Below are 24163 nucleotides of genomic sequence, written 5' to 3' on the forward strand. Positions count from 1 at the left end.
CTCTCAAATAGACAAATAGCCTGTGCTCCAACTACGGGAAGATAAGAGAAATCTATCCTTCCACGAACGACGCTTCCCGCTAGCAACTTTTCCCAAGGACAGCTAATATCTTTCTCTAACCACCAACATGGAAATTGACCAATTAACAGCAACTTCAATTTCCCTCACCCTTCGAACGAAGACTTTTCTCCGCGAATCCGATGATCTCGTGCCCTTAGGCACACCCATCATAGTTTTCTTCGACAGCGTCACCGCGACGGAGAATCACTCTCTAGTGCGATCTCATCAGTAATCGACCTGTCTTTCGTATACGTAATAATTGCCCCTTTCTCTAACGTACAGTGTAACTTAGACGCTAACGAAGGGTAAAGTTCGTCATCCCGTTGACCGCGGATTCGTTATTGAGCCTAGGATCATTGTCATTTGCTTCTCGAGTATCTAATTATCGCGATTACTTGTCCAATTCCATCATAGTCATATTTGCACTAGTAAATATCTCCTCTATTGCATAATGATCACGTCTAGCGCCAATAGGGATTCGTTTCACGCCTTTAACCCTAACTCTAATCTTAACGCCAACCCGACATATATATGCATTTCTGATAATCATTTTCAACTCGCACAGGAAAGAAACATCACTGAGGCTACCGTGAATTAAATTCGCGTATCAAGTAACAGGATAGATACGATTCATACGAAGCTTTGCGTCGTTATTCGAGGTAGGAAAAGCTTTAGCAGTGATATCGAGAAAAGCGAAACTACGAAATCATCGCTGTCGTCGAGACAGAAATTGCTGCGAATATCGCGGAAAGCAGAGCGACGGTAAAGAGTATTACAGGAAAAAGTTGTTCGGAATATTAGCATTGGCAAACATATTTCAAAGCCGTTGAATATGGCGAGATTGTCCGCTTTGTAAATATTTACCGAAAAACATGTCGTACGAAGCTGGGCAATAAACGCGTTTTTCCACAGTTACAAACAAGTATCGTACGTATGAAATAAGTAACGACGAATTTTCCATTTCACAGCACGCGACAATTGACCGTATTATCAGCGTTTCGTCAGAGTTTCAAGAACTGCGTTTTCTTTTCTGTATTTATGGTTTCGCAACTGTAAAACGGAAGGTTTATTCTGGAGATGCGAGTTCGCGTGAACAACTAGCGCAACGAGTAAAAACACGCGGTTTTTGCAACTCGATCGAATTGTTAGCAACTGTGTGTACGAGATCGTATTACTCCCATCGTTGATCGATGTCAGGCTTCTATCCGAGCACACGGACAACGTTCTCCAACGACCAATCAAACATACCAGATAATAATTATTCATTGTATCATTATTGTAGCTATTAACGACACGGGCTTGTTGTCGCATGATAAAAAGCATGCAACTGCGCTGACACGATAATACAGCGAACTTTTGCACGCTGCGATGGAAAACGCGTCGTTACCTGTTTCGTACGAACGATACTCGTTTGTAATTCTGTAAAGAAACGTCCGTTGACGAACATTATATAAAGTTCTTCCTTCTTCTTCTTCTTCTTGTCTGTAAATCAACTCCTTACAATTTGACGGTTTAAATTTGGCACACCCCGTATATACAGGATGCAACGGAACAACGTCTGAAAGCGAGAACAACGCGAATCCTTGTGGAAAAATGAAGAAAAAGTATAGGATAAAACGTTCTCATTTTCGATTTGGAGAATCGAGTCTGAAAATTTATCAAGTATACTCGAACTGTATCTGAATATCGGTTCGAATAATAAATTTATTTAATTATATAATTAATTTATTACAAAGGAAATACAATCTGGATGTGAATGTTAAATGGAAACAAATTTTGCTAAGTTGAAAATCGATCGTATCGTAATTACCACGACTCGTTGTTTACAGATTAAAAATCTGTTTTACGAATACGAGGAGCTATATATCTACTATTATTAATCAATTTTTATGAAAAATTTCGTACGATGCGCGGATAAATTCTAATTTGATAAATTGTTGGAAACGTGGAAAATTGAATGCAATAAAATTACGTGGCACGGTTTACACGGTTGCAACTTTATGACCCACTTAGGTCAAGTAGCAATGAAATTTATTGCATATATCGGAAATTCAAGGCACGTAATTGGCAGTTTATAAACAAATTATTTGTTCTCTTAATTAAATTTCCCGCGTCGAAAGCTGTGAAACGTTTTTGTATCGAAATCGAAGAATCCAACATCGCGATCCTATGAATCGAAGAATGCGACGTAAATGTTCGAAGTATGGTTGAGAAACGATAGAAAATTCCAAGTGTTACGCTGTATTTCTCGTTCGATTTAAATCGAAATTTTAATGAGGAACAGCGCCGATTGATATTTAAAAGTGAAACGGTTAAGAGCAACGATACAGGTTTTGTTAAAAGCAATTGGTCTATTTACCTCGCTGTTTAAACAGGTTTGTTTGACGTTACTTTGGTCAATTTCCATTGACACTTTTATAGATAGCATTCTTTTTTACGGATGGAAAGCCGTCTGATGGAAATTTGTCTGAAATGTCCGTCGTAAAATTGCATTTTCGCGGGCAACAGAAAACAATGGAATTTTGTACAAAAGCGCAATACTTTAATTAGCGCAAAATTCCATCTTCCCCGCTGGGAAATTGAATTTTCTATTAAAGCGTGATACGTTTAATCAGCGGTGGCGTAAATTCAACAAACTAACAACTGGAATATTGACTTGTCACAATTTTGTGACACCGTATATGTCGTTGATACGTTCCAGTCTGGTCGTATTTACAATTTCAGAAATTTTGCAACTATTTTTTCATTTTATCCGTAACGAGAATAGCGAAGATAAGACAGGCAAACGTGGTAAAACGTTGATAATTCGGTTACAGGGAAATCGAATAAATTTGAAGTTGAAGAAAGTAAGAGAAAGTCGAAACGAAGCAAACGCGATTCCTTAAGCCACGATGTTCAGGGATTTTATAATCTTTCCGGTGACGTCTTCGACGTGGAATACCCAGAAGCTGAGAAATTGATTCTGTACGATGAAAAAGACGATGTCTCCACAGAATACAACGATACAATAGTGGAAGAATTATCGATCGACGTAAATCCTGTTGAGAAATGCTCAGTTGGTATGACCGCTAGTTACTAAAAGGTTACTAGGGTTATGTTGGTACGACTCCTAACGACGCTCTTTTGCCATAGGAGTCGACCACGCCTTAATTGCTAAGACGCATTGGGAGAGTTTAGACGTTTGCTGTGTGATTTGGTGTTTTGTATAAGAGAGAAAATAAAAGGTGTGATAACCAATCCGAGTGGATCCGAGATTGATTATCAACCCCAACCTATATAAAATAACAAATCCCGAGGAAATTGGATATTTCTCTGGTCCTAAATGGCAAAGGAACAGATTATCAAGTAAGTCAAATATTTTTCCAAATGCCATTCTTGTACAATCGTTGCTTTTCTACTTACCACGTACAATATAGCGGTTAATAAATTAACGAATCATCGAATATTACTGAAAGAAAGAAATTGTACTGATATTCCAATCTATCGTGTACAAAAGTAATAATAACAGCATGTAATATAAGAATAGCTTATCTTCAGCCTTAAAAGGAACTCGGTTTACAATTATTCTCCCTATTGCGTTCCACTCTCGCTTGATCTTCTACACGTTCATCTATATTTCGCTGTTTTTAATTTATTTTATTATTCCCTGTCTATTACACATATGTATATTGTCCATTGCACGAATCTTTATCTATCTTGCCTAATTTAATGTAAAAAAATAGAAAAATAGAAAAATTTGCTGGAGGAATACGTTTACCAAAATTTGTCAAGAATTTTAAAGAAATTTGCAGGATGAAATTCACGGTGATACCGAATTGATATTTTTGAAATTATACCTTTGAAATAATTATTTATATCATAATAATTATTCCACGAATACTTGCTCGTAGATATTAATTTATGCTTTTAATAATCATGCGTTTAAGCTATCAAGTCGAGTCGAGTAGACTTTCTAATTTCGTGGAAGATAAGTCGATTTCTAAGATAAGTCATTTCATAGAGAAAAGACCAGCTGCTAAGGATTCGCCGCCACGATGGCTAGAGCTTGGAATAGCTGCTGATTACTCCGTGGTAGATTTTCATGGAATTCGAGTACAGCAATATATCTTGGCTCTTTTAAACATCGTAAGTAATACCAAACGAAATTCTGTTATTATACTTAGATATAGAATACCTCCTCCTACATATGTACGCAAGCAACCGGGAAACATAGGGCAGAGTTATGCGTATCTCTGTATTTTCAAGGTACGCTACTTGCTTTCAAACATCTCGATCGTATATTCGGATGGAAGCTCTGTATTTTCTGTTTACACTGTTCAAAGCTTGCACGTATCTTTTAAAAAGTTCAGCGAATAATTTATCCGTAATGGAATTTTGTAATCGATTAATTTCAGCCATTCGGTAATTGGTTTTCCAATGCTGTTGAGATTAATAACGTACATTTCCTAAGATAAATATAACGAATAAAATTAATTTTTTAGGAAAATTATATAAGATACGATGTATTTACGAGAGTTTTGAATAATAATTTATTTGTAAGGCTGTAATACTGTTTTAACGCCTGTTACATTTTCGTACGTTTTTTAATCCTAGGTCAGTGCAATTTACATGGACCCATCGCTCGAATCCAACATGATTCTAGTGATCGTACGAATGATTTTATACGCGGAAAAACGAGACGTTATGGTAAGCGATTTCCATTAAATTAAATCATTTAACTAAAGTAGTAACTATCTGAGATACGCATATGCGAGTGTCAATTATTTTATTTTCTACTTATCTGTACAGTGTATGGTATATAAATTATATAGGTCAAAATATCTGCGCATGACGTTTTAGATCGATAAAATGCAACGAGTTCCATTTTGTTAAATTGGACAACCGTGAACGATCCCTTGGAAACAAATTTCCAAACAAACAATTTTCACGGATCATTGGCAAACCTCGCATTTATCGTGTATCCGAAATATCTGTATAATCGACTATTAAACCTTTTTCATCTCTTAAGAATCTTAATTTAATGTTATAGACCTATGATAATATCATTGATATACGACACTTGCGATTCCTTTTACTTTTCTTTTTCCGCTATTCTTCTCTGCTGTTGAATCAACATTTCAACATTTTTCAGGAAGATTAAAATACTAATAGCGTTACAAGTTACATTTGATTACAATCAACAACAAGATTACTTGCACATATATTTATTATCATTGACGAATATTTATATATAGTATATAATGCATGATGTAATAATAAATATAATATATTCGTAATATTTGCTAGCTTTTATTAAGAAAATATTAAACGTTGTCGTAGGTCCGCCGTGGCGATGCCAGACGATCTCTCGAGAACGTGAACAAATGGAACAGAAAGATGCTGTCCTCGAAGGACGTAAATCACGATGTTGCTGTATGGTTGACGCGATTAGATATAGGAGGTCCTTCTGGTTACGCACCTGTGTCAGGAGTATGCTATCCCGCGAGATCGTGCGCGTTAAATCGAGACGAAGGCTTGACCAGCACCTTTATCATCGCTCACGAAGTAGCACACATGTGAGTGTCCCACATGTTGGGATATCGTTGGCAAACTGAAATATTTATAACTGGCCTAGGTATTTACGCAGAGACCGTGTGCTATTTATTTATGCAAATACGTACTTTTACGAGAATAATTTGAAAAATGAAATCTCCATAGGAGAACTTATTATCTTTACCGAATATCACAACGAGTACTGTACTTTGAATCTGCCATAGATTTTTGCGTATTATGTGCGTTCTTGCATTCCTCCTTTCACCTACGATGGCTCTTAAACAAGAAACGATATCGTAACGAGAAATACAACTTAGCTGAGCGTCCACTTTGGTTCCACTAGTGTTGTCCCATACGACTTTGTGTTTGACCTCGCTATTAGGGGACTTTTTACCCAACGTTTCCTTCATCGCCTTCACTACCTTCGATTTATCGAACTTGAGACTTAAACTGGCCGTTACTAAATCTTTCGGCTTCTTCGACATCGGTTGGTGTCTCTTCGTGAACCAATTCGACGGTGCCATAAAGGTCGAAATAGCGGCTTTCGAGGATCCGCTAAGCTTACTTTTAGCTCCGTACAATGTCGACACGTCGAAGCTATTGGAACGGAAGCTCTTCGATCGACTTCCTTTCTGTTCGGTCGTTTTTCCGGGCCAGTTTGATTTGCTATCGTCCCGGGAACTCGGCGCTTCCTCGCCGCATCGGTTGATTTCCATCGCGGAAGACGCTAACGAGCTTACGATCGATATCAGATCCGTATTAGAGCAGACAATGCCCGCAGCACCGGAAACGGATGCACTCGCGGCTCTTGGCAGTTCCGAGACGCGCTTTCGGAGAGAAGACGTCGGCGAAACCGACGGAGTAGGCATTTCAGAGAATCGTTGTTTCGGCTGTTGAGTGTAACGTTGAGCGGAACTGTTACCCTCCAGCGGCTGTATTTCGTACACTTGCTCCGTCGACGTCCTGTACATCCTTAAGCAAACGGATTGCTTTTATTCGAAAGACAGTTTCTTTTTTATCATAATTCGTGCGTTATGATACATGTTTCGATGATTGAGCCGTTAAGCGTGACAAAGCGATGGAATTGTTTTGTACAGAAATTCTGGTTCTAAAATTATGTTAGGGATTCTAGGGCGTAATAACATCTTGGAACGCAAAGTTATCGATGTGTCGATGAAAGTTAAGCGAGCTTTATCGAAGCACACCTTCGAGTCTTTGGACGATTGCTAGGAATACGCGTAATGTTCTTTTCTGTGAGCTGAAAAGTTGAACGACTATAAAAGGCGTTTGTAGAGGATTTGAAAGCGGAAGAAGAGGCAGATTATTTAATACATAATATCTTCCTTTATAATATATCTAATATCCTAATAATTAGATGAACGTAATACAAATGTTTAGAATCAGAAATTATCTGTTTATATAGAGATCTGTTTGATGCAAGATCTAAAATCAATCAAATCGGATTGTATGGATTGTGTATTTGTCTGTGTTAATACTTTGACGTCGATACCAACGATGTATATAGCGAATGGCGGTTATCAGCCAAGATTATGAGCACGTACGCAAACAGACTATAATATTTTGCAAGAATGAAATGTCTTGGTATGGTACGCTTTAATCTATCTATCCAAGTCAAAATAAGTATAAAAATCGCGTGGCAATCAACATATTAAAAAAAAAAAAAAAAAAAAAAAAAAAAAAAAAAAAAAAAAAAGGAGAAACAGATGCTTCTATTTATATTCATATTAAAATGATACATATTTGTAATTTTCTGGTAAACTATATCGGTACTCGCATAAAAGTAGATATAGTCATTGAGATTGTGGCACTATAAATCTCAAATTTAATTCTTCAACACGTTGAGTGTTTAGGTGTTTAGGTGTTTAGGTGTTTAGGTGTTTAGGTACACAAATAGACTAGAATATTTTGCAAGAATGAAATGTCTTGGTATGGTACGCTTTAATTTATCTATCCAAGTCAAAATAAGTATAAAAATCGCGTGGCAATCAACATGTTAAAAAAAAAGAAAAAAAAAAAAGAAAAAGAAAAGGAGAAACAGATGCTTCTGATTGTTTAGTGCATTTTCATAAAATCTTCTAAATGTTTAATTCTCATAGAATAAAAGGGAGAGCATACGTTTGAATCTCAGCAGATTTTATTAATTCTTTGAAACCATAAATATAATATGAGTATTACATCAACTTTAGTTCATACATGTAACAACATATTATTCTGCACGTAACAGTTACATTTAATGAAACATTTATTTATCCAGTAAATCCATATTCTCTATTAAACGTTCGTTTATTAATAAAACTGCCATAATCGTCCACGCATTGTTCGCTTCCTTAATTATTTTTCAAAGTATAACGATAATCAATGATGCAACAGAAATATCACGTAACATCCCAACAATCTTACATGAGATTTTAGCTGTTTTTACTATACAAATTAAGTCATTATTAAAATAAGTCATTATAATAATATATATATGTCGGAGATGACAGAACACCGGAACCTTCCCTTTGGAACTTTGGGAAGACCCCTAGTATTGAAATTTAGATTTCACCATAGCCGTATTAAGAAACTGTTGTCATTCGATCCGACTGTATTTATTTGAGATTTATGATAGTGAGCTCGGGCTCGAGACGACAATCAGTCGCCGAACGTACCCGCGGTCAAAGGGATGAACGTTTTGTCTAACAAAGGCATGAATTAATTCTATAGCTCTTCTTAAAAGAAATACTTGGGACAGGGCACGACGGTAAACGTTTCAATGGTTTCTGCCCCGTGGCTCGCCACACGCAGACTTTGTCCTTCGGGTAAGATGATTGCCAGATGCCAACGCATCTTCACAGTATATGTTTAGCTGGGCGAGGACCCGCTACGAATATTAAGTTTCAATTATACAAAGTCTTTCAAATAGACAAATAGCCTGTGCTCCAACTACGGGAAGATAAGAGAAATCTATCCTTCCACGAACGACGCTTCCCGCTAGCAACTTTTCCCAAAGACAGCTAATATCTTTCTCTAACCACCAACATGGAAATTGACCAATTAACAGCAACGTCAATTTCCCTCACCCTTCGAACGAAGATTTTTCTCCGCGAATCCGATGATCTCGTGCCCTTAGGCACACCCATCATAGTTTTCTTCGACAGCGTCACCGCGACGGAGAGTCACTCTCTAGTGCGATCTCATCAGTAATTGACCTGTCTTTCGTATACGTAATAATTGCCCCTTTCTCTAACGTACAGTGTAACTTAGACGCTAACGAAGGGTAAAGTTCGTCATCCCGTTGACCGCGGATTCGTTATTGAGCCTAGGATCATTGTCATCAGCTTCTCGAATATTTAATTATCGCGATTACTTGTCCAATTCCATCATAGTCATATTTGCACTAGTAAATATCTCCTCTATTGCACAATGATCACGTCTAGTGCCAATAGGGATTCGTTTCACGCCTTTAACCCTAACTCTAATCTTAACGCCGACCCGACATCAGAAGTGGGATCAGTGCCGATATAACAGTGTTAGAACTTACGACCATCGTGCGCGAGTAATTCAGTCGCTAGTGCAAAATCGAGTGTGAAACCTAACAAGTTTTCGCTACCACGTTTTAACCCTTAAAATTGCACGTTCCGACCCCGCTGCATGGGGCGCAGCTGTCAACCTGATTATGAAAGGAAACCATAATTTCAATAACGAGTGGCGAGTCGACTTCTACGTACTGGAAGCATCATTGGGTAGATCAAGTCATCTGGGTGAGTCGTTTCCATTTTACTCCGATTCGGGAGCCGAGCGTTCACTAATTAAAGAGTCCGTGGCCTCGAGATTTCTGGCAAAAGAATGACTGACATATTGGTAATGCGAGGAGTAGGAAATACCTGTATTAAACATACGCCTCCCATTTGTTCATCGTGTGTATTAATGATTTTTACATCGAAGATAATTTCTCATGTCCTTGCTGATAGTTATCTAAAATATGATATCGCGATTAGTTGCGGAACTCTAAGTCTGGGTTTTGACGTAACATTTACACAAAATAGCCTCGCTATGTGTAAAACGAAAATAATTAATGTCTGTAATGAAACCACTGCAAACGAGATCGTCGTTAATGAAGTTGACGCTGATGTACATGGTAATAATAAAAGTCGATCAATTTCGCTTCTCGACAAATTCAAAGATTCATTCGTTACGGGTTTCCTACGTATTCGCGTAAATGCAGGCCGGTTAGAAATACGATTAACTGATCCTAACACCACCGTAGGAGGAAGTCCTTATAGACTTAGCGAGGAGGAGCGGAGAGCGGTACGTGAGAAAATAAGCGTTCTAATTAAAGCAAAGATTATAAGGCCTAGTAATTCGCCATTAGCGAGCCGTAACTCGTGAAGAAAAAAAAAACGGCTCAGATAGATTACGAATGGATCCCCGAGATCTAAATCAAAGTATCGTCACGGATCGGTACCCTTTACTCCTTATTGCGGATCAAGTCGCGAGATTGCAAGAGGCGAGATATTTTATTAGCCTGGATATGGCCAGCGGGTTTCACCAAATTCCTATTTATCCTAATTCAGCGGAGTATACAGCGTTCGTTACGACAGACAATATGAGTAGATGACGATGCCGTTTGAACTGAAAAAAATTGCACCGTCCGTTTTTCGGAGGGCCATTCGCAAGGCCCTAGGCGACCTCGCTCATTCGTACGTTGTTATTTATTTCGATAACGTTCTAATTATTGCCGACTCGATAGATCAAGCTTTAGGAAGATTGAACACAGTATTAGATATCCTCGTAAAAGCAGGATTCTCTGTTAACTTTGCGAAATGTTCTTTTCTAAAAACATCGGTGCTCTATTTGAGATATGTAATTCATAACGAAGAAGTTCGTCCCAACCCGGGTAAAATACACACCTTAAGTTCTTTACCTGTGCCAACGGCCGTCACACAGTTCAGGCAGTTCATAGGGTTAGCTTCGTACTTCCGAAAGTTCATCCCTAAATTCTCACAGGTGATGAAACCCCTGTATGCGCTCATCTCAGATAACAGAAATATAACTTGGACAGATAGGCACGAGAAAATAAAACAGGGAGTTTCCGCCCTGATCGACGCGCCGGTGTTAATGATATTCGACCCCAATTATCCGATAGAACTACATACTGACGCTAGCTCGGAGAGTTACGGGGCGATTTCGACGCATCAAGTTGAAGGTAAAGGCAAAGTAATAGGGTATTACAGCAAAAGAACTACCCTCGCGGAATCTAGGTATAATTCCTACGAACTAGAGACGATAGCAGTCGTAAACGCAGTCGAGCATTTCCGTCACTATCTACATGGAGGGGAATTTCTTGTCGTCGCGGATTGCAACTCGTCGAAAGCGTCGAGTAATAGAGTACATTTAAATGACAGGGACCATAGGTGATGGGCTTACTTGCAGACTTTTGTTTTTATGACATTTTGTACCTGGAAAGTAAACGGACGGCCTACGTAGATTTCTTCTTGCGAAACCCCGTAGACTTAGACCACCGTAAAATTGATAAAATTGGGGAGAAAGAAATCAATCTGGCCGAAATATCGGAAGACTGGCTACTAGCCGAACAACGTCGTGATTCTCAAACCTTGGAAGTCGTCAAGGAATTGCAAAACGATGAGCTCGCGGAAGACACCGCGAATATATACGAATTACGGTCCGGTACTCTTTACCGTAGGATACAAAGAAAAGACAGGACTCTCTGTTTACCTATAGTCCTAAGAGGTTTTAGATAGTCTGTTATTAACCATGTGCACCAGTCAATTATGCACTTAGGTTGGGAGAAAACGCTCGAGGAACTATACGAGTATTACTGGTTCGAAGGGATGGCGAAGTACGTTCGCCGATTCATTGAGAACTGTCATGCTTGTCAAGTTTCGAAAGCTAGTTCAGGTAAGATACAAGCCGAACTACATCCTATACCTAAGACCAGCATACCCTGGCATACGGTCCACATGGACATAACAGGCAAGTTGAGTGGTAAAAGCGATTCAAAGGAGTACGTCATTGTTTTGATCAACGTGCTCACTAAATTCGTATACCTGCATCATAATCGTAAGATAGATTCCCGTAACACCATTAAAGCGCTTAAATCCGCTATGTTTTTATTCGGAAGTCCCTGCCGATAATAGCAGATCAGGAAAGATGTTCTAAGGGTAAAGAATTTCGAGAATTCTGCGAAAGCAAACGAATTAAAGTTCGCTTGATAGCGACCGGTGCTAGTAGAGCCAATAGACAGGTAGAGCGTGTTATGCGTACATTGAAAATATGTTCACGGTAGTAGAGACGACCGGGCGGTCATGGCAAGACGCGATTGGGGAGATACAATTGGCCCTGAATTGCACCACCAACCGCGTGACTAAGGCGAGCCCACTGGAACTACTAATCGGTAGGACAGCAAGACCGTACGACTTGTTGCTACCTGATAGCGTTGAAGAAAGAGGAATAGACATCTCCGATGTAAGACAACAGGCGACAAAAAAATATAGCAAGTAGCGCCAAACACGACAAAGAAAGATTCGATAACACCAAAGCTAAAGTGGTTAGGTTTAATGTCGGTGATTTCGTATTGCGCAAAATCGAGGAAAGAAACCAAATCAAGTTAGATCCAAAATTTAGGGGCCCATTCGTAATAGCAGAGATTTTGGAAGGGGATAGATATACTTTAAAGATATTAGACGGCAAACGATCGTATAAATACAGTCATGACAGATTAAGAAAAATGCCGAATAGTTGCGTTCCTGCTGAGTTGGACGTCTGTAGTGATGACAATGGCAGTGACAGTGACGATATGACTACACCGATCTCAGAGGATCATTAACACTATGACCATGACATGTAACACAGTGTTTCCACACACAAGCCTAGTGTTACCATACACTAGCACACAAGCCTAGTGCGACCACACACTAGCATTCGATATTTCCACACAAGCCTAGTGCGACCACACACTAGCATTCGATATTTCCACACAAGCCTAGTGCGACCACACACTAGCATTCGATATTTCCACACAAGCCTAGTGCGACCACACACTAGCATTCGATATTCCTACATAAGCCTAGTGTGACCACACACTAGCATTCAGTGTCTCCATACACGCCTATTACATCAATGCACTCGTGTTCAGTGTCTCCATACACTGCACTCGCATTCAGTATCTCCATACACGCCTATTACATCAATGCACTCGTGTTCAGTGTCTCCATACACTGCACTCGCATTCAGTGTCTCCATACACGCCTATTACATCAATGCACTCGTGTTCAGTGTCTCCATACACTGCACTCGCATTCAGTGTCTCCATACACGCCTATTACATCAATGCACCCGTGTCCAGTGTCCCCATACACTGCACTCGCATTCAGTGTCTCCATACACGCCTATTACATCAATGCACCCGTGTTCAGTGTCTCCACACACGCCGAGTGCGGTAATATGATCCAACAAACTGAGACTCGTCCGTGTACGAAATCGAAAATGATCTGTCATGTCATTACGGTCTGACTGGTAACTCACAAAATGCAACTGGCGCTTTGAATACCAATCATAATGCTACTGACTTTTGTGTTTTTTTTTCTTCCCTACTTTATCATTGAACGTCCGATCGAAATTTTTGTTGTTAACCTGGGCCCTTGACCTATTTGGACAGTTAGTTAAACCATAAATAAACTAGTGTAATATAATTTAGCTAAACTATAAAGGAGTAAAATATTAGTCATATCAAGTCTAATGTTGGGAGAACCCAATATTTTAGATCCACCCGAGGACGTGTGATAGTCAGAATGGCCGTGTCGGAGATGAAAGAACACCGGAACATTCCCTTTGGAACTTTGGGAAGACCCCTAGTATTGTAATTTAGATTTCACCATAGCCGTATTAAGAAACTGTTGTCATTCGATCCGACTGTAGTTATTTGAGATTTATGATAGTGAGCTCGGGCTCGAGGCGACAATCAGTCGCCGAACGTAGCCGCGGTCAAAGGGATGAACGTTTTGTCTAACAAAGGCATGAAGTAATTCTATAGCTCTCCTTAAAAGAAATACTTGGGACAGGGCAAGACGGTAAACATTTCAACGATTTCTGTCCCGTGGCTCGCCACACGCAGACTTTGTCCTTCGGGTAAGACGATTGCCAGATGCCAACGCATCTTCACAGTATATGTTTAGCTGGGCGAGGACCCGCTACGAATATTAAATTTCAATTACACAAAGTCTCTCAAATAGACAAATGGCCTGTGCCCCAACTACGGGAAGATAAGAGAAATCTATCCTTCCACGAACGACGCTTCTCGCTAGCAACTTTCCCCAAGGACAGCTAATATCTTTCTCTAACCACCAACATGGAAATTGACCAATTAACAGCAACGTCAATTTCCCTCACCCTTCGAACGAAGACTTTTCTCCGCGAATCCGATGATCTCGTGCCCTTAGGCACACCCATCATAGTATTCTTCGACAGCGTCACCGCCACGGAGAGTCACTCTCTAGTGCGATCTCATCAGTAATCGACCTGTCTTTCGTATACGTAATAATTGCCCCTTTCTCTAACGTACAGTGTAACTTAGACGCTAACGAAGGGTAAAGTTCGTCATCCCGTTGACCGCGGATTCGTTATTGAGCCTAGGATCATTGTCATTAGCTTCTCGAGTATTTAATTATCGCGATTACTTGTCCAATTCCATCATAGTCATATTTGCACTAGTAAATATCTCCTCTATTGCACAATGATCACGTCTAGCGCCAATAGGGATTCGTTTCACGCCTTTAACCCTAACTCTAATCTTAACGCCGACGCGACATATATATGTAGTATCTATTTACAAGTATCGCAGATTACCTCTTGAAAAGTAAGAAAACATAAAGACTAAAGTAAAGTTGTAAATCTAAACTACAGTTCAAGTTATACAAGGCATGCAAAGCTTCTCTTGAAACGTTAGGTGCGTACTTCGATATACAATATAAAGTAACATAGCCCGCGAGAAAAGCTATATAGTACATACCATACAGATCCCTCGCCATAACTTTGTCAATATGCTCAACGAAATCGGTAATTTCGGCGCCACCACTCAAACGCCGTTTCTCTCGCTTTGGATAATTGAATTAAATCCAGATCGTCCATGTTTACAGCGAAGCAACACGTGATACCGCCAAAAGTGCTTTCCATCCCCTCACATAACTGACATCGGCCGTCCGTGGATCCAACGGAAGGATTTTGAACGTTGGAGAATGCGTAACGCTGATTGGCTATTGAGCTCGGGGGTCGATCGTAGAAGGGGACGCCGGGTCGCAACGAGCCTCACAGTACCACTTCGACTGTGAACGCGATAGGAATTGGATCGTCTATTTTACAAAGCTCCTTTATCTTTTGCAACAATTACATTCGAATGTCTTTTCAAGCGCTAACGACATAATCGACGTTTGGTAAGCGATTAGTAACTGCGAATTCGTAGAATTCGTGGATAATTCTCGAGCTGTTTCGTGCGTACGCGATATTAAGTGGCACGCAAACAGGTGCACCTATTCGCGTAGCGCAAGAAATGTATCACGGAGGTCGTTCGAATTCGGGTGCACGATCTATGCCTATGACTGTGCAGTAGGGCATACTCTTCTCGACCACTTGTCTGGCGCCAACCACCACTATTGTCTCGCGAAGGCCAAGCTGTAAATCTTCGTTGCTTATACCGTTTTCTTGGTGAGTGTTAATTTTTTACTTATTCGATGGTATAATAATACCGTTATTACGAGGTAAAAGTTTTTGGATGTGTGATTTCTTGATTGAAGAGACGCTATCATTATTAAAAGTTTGAATATCCCGCCACTAGCGAGGGAAACATAATACAGAATGATTCTTTCATTTGCTTACATTCGATTTGTTAATTTTACTCCTATTCTCCTTTTTAATTCGTAATTTAATTGTGAGGACATATGCTATGGAGCAATTTTTGTTACTTTTAGCGTCGTTGCTTTATTTGTTAAGACTGTTGAGCAATACGATCGTTTACTTTATTTACTGCCTTGTTTGCTATTATTCTACTTTTAAAGACAGGTATTTTAGAAATATAAACTTCTACATATTGGTATAATATTGATATACTTGAGATAAGCTCGTTTATGCTGTTACTGTTTAGGATCGTTTATTCATTAAAGTTATTGTAATCATATGACAACGAGAACTAGTGTAAAATATATAAAATGTATAGTTCTATTTTAATAATCAATTTTTAGTGCCTTTAGCGAAACGAATTGATTCGTATTAAAAATGTCGTTTAGTGAATAGGAAAATAGGACACTGAAGGTTTAACTAATTTAAAAGGATTTAGTTATTGAAGATAGTACTTGCTGAGCAAATGGATCGCGAAGTTGTCATAATGCTACAAATGATACACGCTTGTTAAATGAAAATCCATCGACTTTTCATTTTTCCATTTGTTTAAGAAATATGTTGTCCTATTAGTTTATTCCATTAATATTTATAATGATATATGCAAACAAAAGTGTATAAATAATAATATGCAAATAATTTTTTAACTTAAATGTCACTTATTTAATGTTTTATAGAATGCTATAAGTATACTACTGATAAGATTAATTAATCGAGAACGGAATTAATGCTGTTTACTGTAATCAGAAAGAAAATGGATTAAGGAGCGAGAAGATTTCGAACGTAGCGAAATTATTTGTTGATTGAATATCTCCTCCAACCCGACAAGCAATGCGGGTTATTACAAGTAGTTTTTACTTAATTTCCAATTAGTTATCGTATCTATAAGGTGTGGTCAAAGTTTTGGTACATAAATTTAGCTTGCATCGTATTATACCGATTTATTTATATGTCCTTTTTTATATGATTTATGTTATTGAGTTAGGATTATATTAAATTATTAATAAAATGAAAGAAAAATGGAAATTAAAATTAAATAAAATAGAATTGCATTAAATAAGAAATAGAAATAAAGTTGAACTAAAGCAAATTCAATTAAATTATTTCTTTTTACTTGCCTATGGGATTCTGGGATTATTAAAGTTCCTATTACGTACTCGTATTCTCGCTAATTCTTAAAATGAATTGACTATGAAATGAATGAGACTATTTCTCCGATTATATTAAATAGGCAATATCAATTACGTGTAATTGAATACATTATTCGAACGTTTTCTACAGAACTCTTGTTATTAATACATTATGGAAAATTTGAAACCAATTCGATATATATATATAGAGGTTGCAATGCATTTATTGCAAACATATGCTTAACGAAAAATTAGTATACAACATTAGTAGTAGTCTCAAACATACAATTAATTGCAGTAAATGTCCTGCGACTCTTACATACATTGTCATACTCGTTTGAAATTGTAATAATACGTTAATCTTGTCACAGTATCGATAGGATATCAAGATATTCTTAATAATATGTCCACAAGGAGTTTGCAGGGATATTCAAATATTTTCGCGAACCACTGTAATTCAGCACAAGAGCAGAAAATTCCAGATTTTTTAGTTCTCGATCAGAGTGAATGTTTATACAAGTAACATTCGCTATCTGTGTCCATATTTACCGAACATTTCTATTAAACCTGCGCCAAGCTCGTAGAATGCCTCAGGTCGTATATGAGATGTCAGTTTTATCAAACGAAACGGGACCAGCTCCGTCTTACGTTTTCGATTAATTTTTTTCAAGATCTTGCTCTTGCATAATTAAATAATTTGAAAATTTATAATAATATGTATGTAGTATCTTAATGGGTCTTAGAGGAAAGGACAAGTAATGATGTTTTGATTTAATTAATAATATTCGAAGCAACGAAATAATTACAATGCTGTCGTACGTCTTATTTTCAGACGCGGCTTTCGACTTCCCGATTCACACTCTTCGGCTTCTACACTCGCTCGCTCTCGCTTCTCAATTCACACTCTGCACACCTTTCGCATCCGTTCTCTCCGGCTTCTCAACTAATACTGACTTTAACGTTTCTTTTGTCTTTTCCCGTCGTTCGAGACACGTGTCCCGAAACGCGCGTGGCCAGGGTCACGCGGGCCCTTACCACGAAACTTAAAAAGGACCGACGACACCTTGATGTACCCGACGATGCCGCGGCTCTCGCGACATTGTTTACGATTCGGCAGATATCTTAGGCCTTTTGTCCACGATACTACATTCGGCCATCCTGCAATAACATCTGCCCTCAGATGTGGTCTTCAATTTCGCTATCGTCGGATGCGTCGTCTTCGGCGTTGAGGACCCAAGGCTTCATGAAGTCGGCGGTCGTCGACGTGTGCGTAGGCCCCTCATGCTCCCCCACCTTCTCCACCATGTATCGGTCATTCCGCATCGTTCGCAATACCCGGTACGGACCTAAAAATTTTCCCCCGAGTTTTAAACCCGGGCCAAACTGAGTTCTCTTAATTGCTACCAAATCTCCCCTTAGGTACTGCTTCGCGCTCTTCCGTCTTTTGTTAAAATTCTTTCTGTTTTCCTCTTGCGTCGCAGCGATCTTCCTTTTGGCGTCCTCGCGTAACTCACGACGCTGTTCCTCGAATTTTGCAGCCCATTCTTCGTCGATTAATCTTCTGACCTGCGCATCTTCCTTGATTTGCATTTCAACCCCGACAAGTAGCTGGAAGGGAGTTTTTCCCGTGCTTCTGTTTATGGTGGAATTCAAGTACCTCTGGACTTGGTCGACGTGCTTGTACCAATCATCGAGCTTAGGAGCAGCCAATTTAGTTAATAATGGTATGAGTGTCCTGTTGACCCTCTCTACCTGTCCATTCCCCCTCGGTACCCCCGTCGTGATTAGCAAATGCTCGATGTTTTCTTCTTCGCAGTATTCTCGGAAGGCGTTGGATGTGAATGCTGTTCCCCGATCGGAGATGATTCGTCGTGGATTACCAAAAACAGCCGCCTGCCTCTTTAACCGGTCGATAACGTCCGCGGCATTAGTAGACTTGGTGGGATAAAGCCACGTAAACTTAGTGAACGCATCCACTACTACAAAGATGTGTGCATATCTTTTCCTTGTAGCTGTCATGGGTCCCACATGGTCGATATGGTACGTGTCTAGCGGGGTGTCTCCTTTGTCTAAGGGGTTTAAATATCCCTCCTGTTTGCCCGATTTTCGTTCGGCTAGGATACAGTCAAGACAGTTAGATATCACATGTTCGACCTTCTCACGTAGTCCCTTAAACCAAAAGTCTTTCTTGACTATCGCCTCTGTCTTGGTGACCCCGAAGTGCCCCCGTTCGTGTGCCCGCCTGACTATCTGAATTTGCATGGCCTTCGGCACTACTACTAGCAAATCGTCCTCACATTCTTTATACAAGATGTTGTTCCTTATAGCATATCCCTCGACCTGATTGCGCGTTACAGCATCCACAATCCCGCGGACCTCAACGTCCTTGCCCTGCGCACTTCTCAACCGCGCGATCAGCCCGTCTTCGCTTTCCGTTACGAACATAGTGCTTGGCAGTGGATTCCTACTCAGAGCATCCACATGCTGCATTCTTTTCCCCGGTCGATGACACACCTGATACTTAAACTCACTTAACAATATCGCCCATCTAGCTACGCGCACGGACAAATCTTTCTTTTTCATCGTCATGGTGAACGCTTGACAATCCGTGACAATAGTGAACGGCATACCTAACAGGTAAACCCTAAACTTATTTAACGCCTTTACTATCGCCAGTACCTCCAGTTCATAGCTGGTGTACTTTGCTTCCGCGGAAGTGGTCTTTCCACTGGCGAAGTAGACCGGGTGAAATTTTCTGTCGTTTAGATCCAGCTGCATTAGAATCGCCCCGTAACCCTCCGCGGACGCGTCTGTATGCAATTCAGTCTCGGCGCCTATCCTATATAGTTTTAACACAGGCCCGCTGGTAAGCGCTGCTTTTAAAGTTTCGAACGCTTCTAATTCTCGATCCCCGAACTGAAACTCTACCTCCTTTTTCAACAGGTCCGTTAGAGGCCTAGCAATCTTCGCATAACCCCTAATGAACTTTCGAAAATACCCCGTAAGTCCCAAAAAACTCTGAACTTTCCTGACAGACGTCGGCCTGGGAAAATTCGCAACGGCCCTAGTTTTATGGGTGGACGGCCTTATGGTGTTTTCCGAGACTATATGTCCCAAATACTCAATCTCCTTCTGCATAAAGCGACATTTCTTCCAGTTTATGACTAAACCATGCTGCTTAGTTAACTCTATGACCATTAGCAAACGTTCCCACGCCTCCTCTAAACTTCTGGCAAGAATAATAATGTCGTCCATGTACACAATGACAATACCCTTGTTCATCAGTTCCTTGAAAATCATCGAGATGTACTTCTGGAAAACAATAGGAGAAATTTTTAAACCGAACGGCAACTTCAAAAATTCGTATTGCCCTGTCGGCGTGACGAAAGAGGTGTACTTTTGGCTGTCTTTGTCTAAACTCACGTGGAAAAACCCATTCTTCAGATCTATCGTCGTGAAAAACTGAGCGCCCTGCAATGCATCTAACACGTCCTCAATCAAAGGCAACGGGAAATGAGGACACTCGATGAGCTCATTAAGCTCGCGGAAATCGACACAGACCCTGATGGAGTCGTCTTTCTTTCTAACTACAACTATGGGACTTGCGTACTCCGAGTCCGATGGTTTTATAATACCTTCGTCTGTCCACGCCTCCATCAAATCGTCCACTTCCTTTTTCTCAGACGGCGCCAGCCGGCGCGGTCTTCGTACCACGGGTTTGTCGCTTTTCAATACGATTTTCGCGGTTATCCCGACATCCCGCGTCTTCTCTGGCTTATACTCCCTAATGATATCGCGGATCGCTTCACGGTAGTGAGGTTCTTGTACGTGCGCTAGATCTATCTCGTCGGTCTGTTCAATCGCGTTGACCTTCAGTACCTCCGACGCGTTTTCGTGACCGTCATCCTGCCCGTCAAGCTGTAGGAAGCTCACCTCGCCCCGTTTGACACGCAACTCTATCTGATCCAAAAAATCAGTACCCAGCAGCAGGCTGTGGTTCCTCAATACCTTATTTGAGACGACGTGCAACGTGACCGTGAATGCACACCCGTCGACCATCATTATCTTTGTAAATTCGCCCCAGGTCTCATTGCCCGTGGAACCCAAACCATCAAACCTAAGCTTACCATTTCCTAGCGGTGGTGATCCTAACCTCTCATACTCGTCTGATCGTATGAACGTGAGATCACTACCCGTATCTACCAACGATGTAAACCTACATCCGTCTATCGTCACCTCCTTCATGTATCTCTTCTTCTCGGGTCTTGAAATGATGTAGGTCTTCTTCGGTTGTGCTGTACACCTTGACGCCATGTGCCCAAGTTCGTTACACCTGAAGCACCTCACACCTTTCTCTTTCTTCGGACACGTAGCACTTAAGTGACCGTCGCCGCCGCAACTGAAGCACTTCTTGGTATCACTGCTCGTTTGTCTCGTCTGACTCCGCATTGCTGACCGTTTTGCTTTATCGTCCTTGCGTTCCCCAGATTTTGTTTTCGCCCTCATGTCACTTTTCATCGCTTCATACTGCTTGAAGCGTTCCTTCAGCTGCTGCATATTCCTGGCCCCGTATAGTATGGCTTTATTCGCAACCTCATCGGGAATACCCTGGATAATATAGTCGATTACCGACTGTGTATCGACTCTTCCTTGTCTCGCAATCTCACGCATATTATACATATACTGAAGCAGACTCTCGTCTGTTCTTTTCGTTCTATGCGCTAATTCTTGATGTACCTCCCGGTCACTCACTATGTCTGGGAATTCATCTACCAACGCCTTTTTAAACTTCGCCCAGGACTTCGTGCATCGTTCTTGGCGTGCGAAGGCTTGAGCAGAGCCTGTGAGAAGCTTCCTGGCGAAAACCACCATGTGGATGTCCGACCAGCCACACACTTCCGCCATTTCCTCGAAATCCTTTATCCACTGGCTTACATTCGGTAGATCATCTCCGCTAAATCTTCCTAACGAGTCTTTTACGTCTTCGAACGTTAACGCCGTGCACTTAGGCTCGTCTTGTCCTCGTCGTCTTACCACTGGAGTCACCCGAACTCCGCCGTCTTGACTACTGAGATCGTGATTCCCTGGACCGTTGCCGTCTAAACGGTCCCCAATCACGCCCATCTCATCGTCGTCGTCGTCTTCTAAAACATCATCGTCGTCGTCGTCTTCCTCCCGTGCACCGTGTTCCCGGTCTAAACGTACCGCAGCCAGCAATCGCGCTACCAGCTCGCCCTTTCTACCCGTTAATCTCAGCCGTCGTTTTCTCAGCTCGTCTTTCAACTCAGGTATTTGCATCTGAGCCACCTGCTCGTTAGTCAAAACTGCTTCACCTGCATTGTAGTCACTCATCGTTCCGAAATATCACTTTCACTTGTCACTTAGCGCTCTAGATCCCGGCTGAGCCCCCAAAATTATGTAGTATCTTAATGGGTCTTAGAGGAAAGGACAAGTAATGATGTTTTGATTTGATTAATAATATTCGAAGCAACGAAATAATTACAATGCTGTCGTACGTCTTATTTTCAGACGCGGCTTTCGACTTCCCGATTCACACTCTTCGGCTTCTACACTCGCTCGCTCTCGCTTCTCAATTCACACTCTGCACACCTTTCGCATCCGTTCTCTCCGGCTTCTCAACTAATACTGACTTTAACGTTTCTTTTGTCTTTTCCCGTCGTTCGAGACACGTGTCCCGAAACGCGCGTGGCCAGGGTCACGCGGGCCCTTTCCACGAAACTTAAAAAGGACCGACGACACCTTGATGTACCCGACGATGCCGCGGCTCTCGCGACATTGTTTACGATTCGGCAGATATCTTAGGCCTTTTGTCCACGATACTACATGTATATATAGAAATTTAATAGAAACAAATAGCAGGTGGACTTGTTAGATCGTCAGAAAATTATAGATTGTTATGTTTATGTATCGTTCGTATGACACGCTGTAAAAGTAAGAAACGATAATTATAAATTTATCGAAATATATTTATTATAAAGAGAAAAGAGAAAATGGCAGGGAAATATAGAGGAAAATTTGTTCGTAGGACGCTTCGTATTCAAGAGATTCCAAGATTGAAAATTTGCCTACCAAGTATACTCGAACTTGGCTCATTACGTGATAAATTAAAAAAATGTATTTTTCCTGAAAACAATGCGTCTTGCGAATAAATTTTGTTCCACATTCTCAGTTTATTTTCACACGTAGAATAGCGTCCTGTCGATTGTTTACTCCTCTTCGGTCCAGAATTAGCCATGTTCTAGTACGCTTGGTAAATTTTCAAACGCGATCTTCTCGAAAATAAAGAATCCTGTATATTCGAATTTAAGTTGTCGAACGAAACTGATTTATACAAATCAAATGTATATCATCGAATATACAATTTGTTAAATAATACTCGTTTTAATCTACTTATGAAAGATTATGATACACGAAGAACTTATCGTTAGAATCAAATTATTTCTTTCGCTAAGCTTCGAATCTCAAAAATTTAACGTAGATATTTCCATCAGGTATTTTGGCATCGGAAGGAAAATTCCACGAACTTGAACCAATTTTTATTACTTTTCCGTCAAAACAATTCCCTGCTTCGTCTGACTTCGCGCTGAAATAACGCGTGATACACATAGCTTGCATTTCACTCTCAATATTATTTTGATCGATATCCGAGCCGAAAGTACTTGCCATTTCGATTTAATAACGCACTTACGTATTTATATCTCATTTATATGTGTCCTATGGTTTTAAAAATATTACGAGGCTGTACATGACGATAACAAGCGAAACGAGAAAGTAGAATATTGCTTGACTTTCGATGTTACATCGATGTTTTAGCTGTATATTCTACGATCGATGGAAATTCGTCAAGCACAATGAAATTTGAATTTTAATCAAACCTTCGAACTAAAAGTATTTTCCATTTCGATCTCATAATACAAATTCTATGCCATATATTCATCATGTCTTTTGAAATATTATTCTCCGATCACGATCAAACAATAACAATAATGACAATGACGTAGAATACATTTAACTTTGCATATTATATCCGTTATTATATATTCTAATATTATATATTCTGCAACCGATTAAAATTTCCAAAGTACAAATCGAATTTCAACTAAAGTTGATTAAAATCAACTGTTCGAACCGAAGGTATTTTCCATTTTGACTTAATAACGCAAATAATAACAAGAATACTTATTCATATTTTTTCTTCTGTCTAAATATTATTAAAATCGTGCAAGGTGGTGTGCAACGAAAATAAAAAAATCGAGATGACAGAAATGGCCCTTAAACGCATAACTGCGCAACTATACGTTCAATTCCAAGCATTTCAATAACAGTCCCCGTAGTAGGAAACACTTCAAGTATGCGCTATCCTTGAATGAAGGAGTTAGACAAACTGACCGTCTACTCATTGTGGAAGCGCTCGATAATTACCAGTTCCTGGCGATTTTCTTCCTTACCGGTGTCTTCAATGAAAAGTTAGTCCATGTATATTACTTTAAAGATTCAACCGGGATAAT

General features: G+C 40.1%; 1 long non-coding RNA gene across 1 annotated transcript; it reads left to right on the forward strand.

Moving 5' to 3' along the window:
- Nucleotides 1-3180: 3180 nt before the first annotated feature.
- Nucleotides 3181-5136, forward strand: LOC126914874 (uncharacterized). The gene is made up of 3 exons (XR_007709894.1): nucleotides 3181-3405; nucleotides 4061-4185; nucleotides 4654-5136. It is a non-coding gene; the product is annotated as an uncharacterized LOC126914874 (long non-coding RNA).
- Nucleotides 5137-24163: the final 19027 nt, after the last annotated feature.

The sequence above is a fragment of the Bombus affinis genome, chromosome 3 (assembly GCF_024516045.1).
Source record: "Bombus affinis isolate iyBomAffi1 chromosome 3, iyBomAffi1.2, whole genome shotgun sequence".
NCBI classification, from domain to species: Eukaryota; Metazoa; Arthropoda; class Insecta; order Hymenoptera; family Apidae; genus Bombus; species Bombus affinis.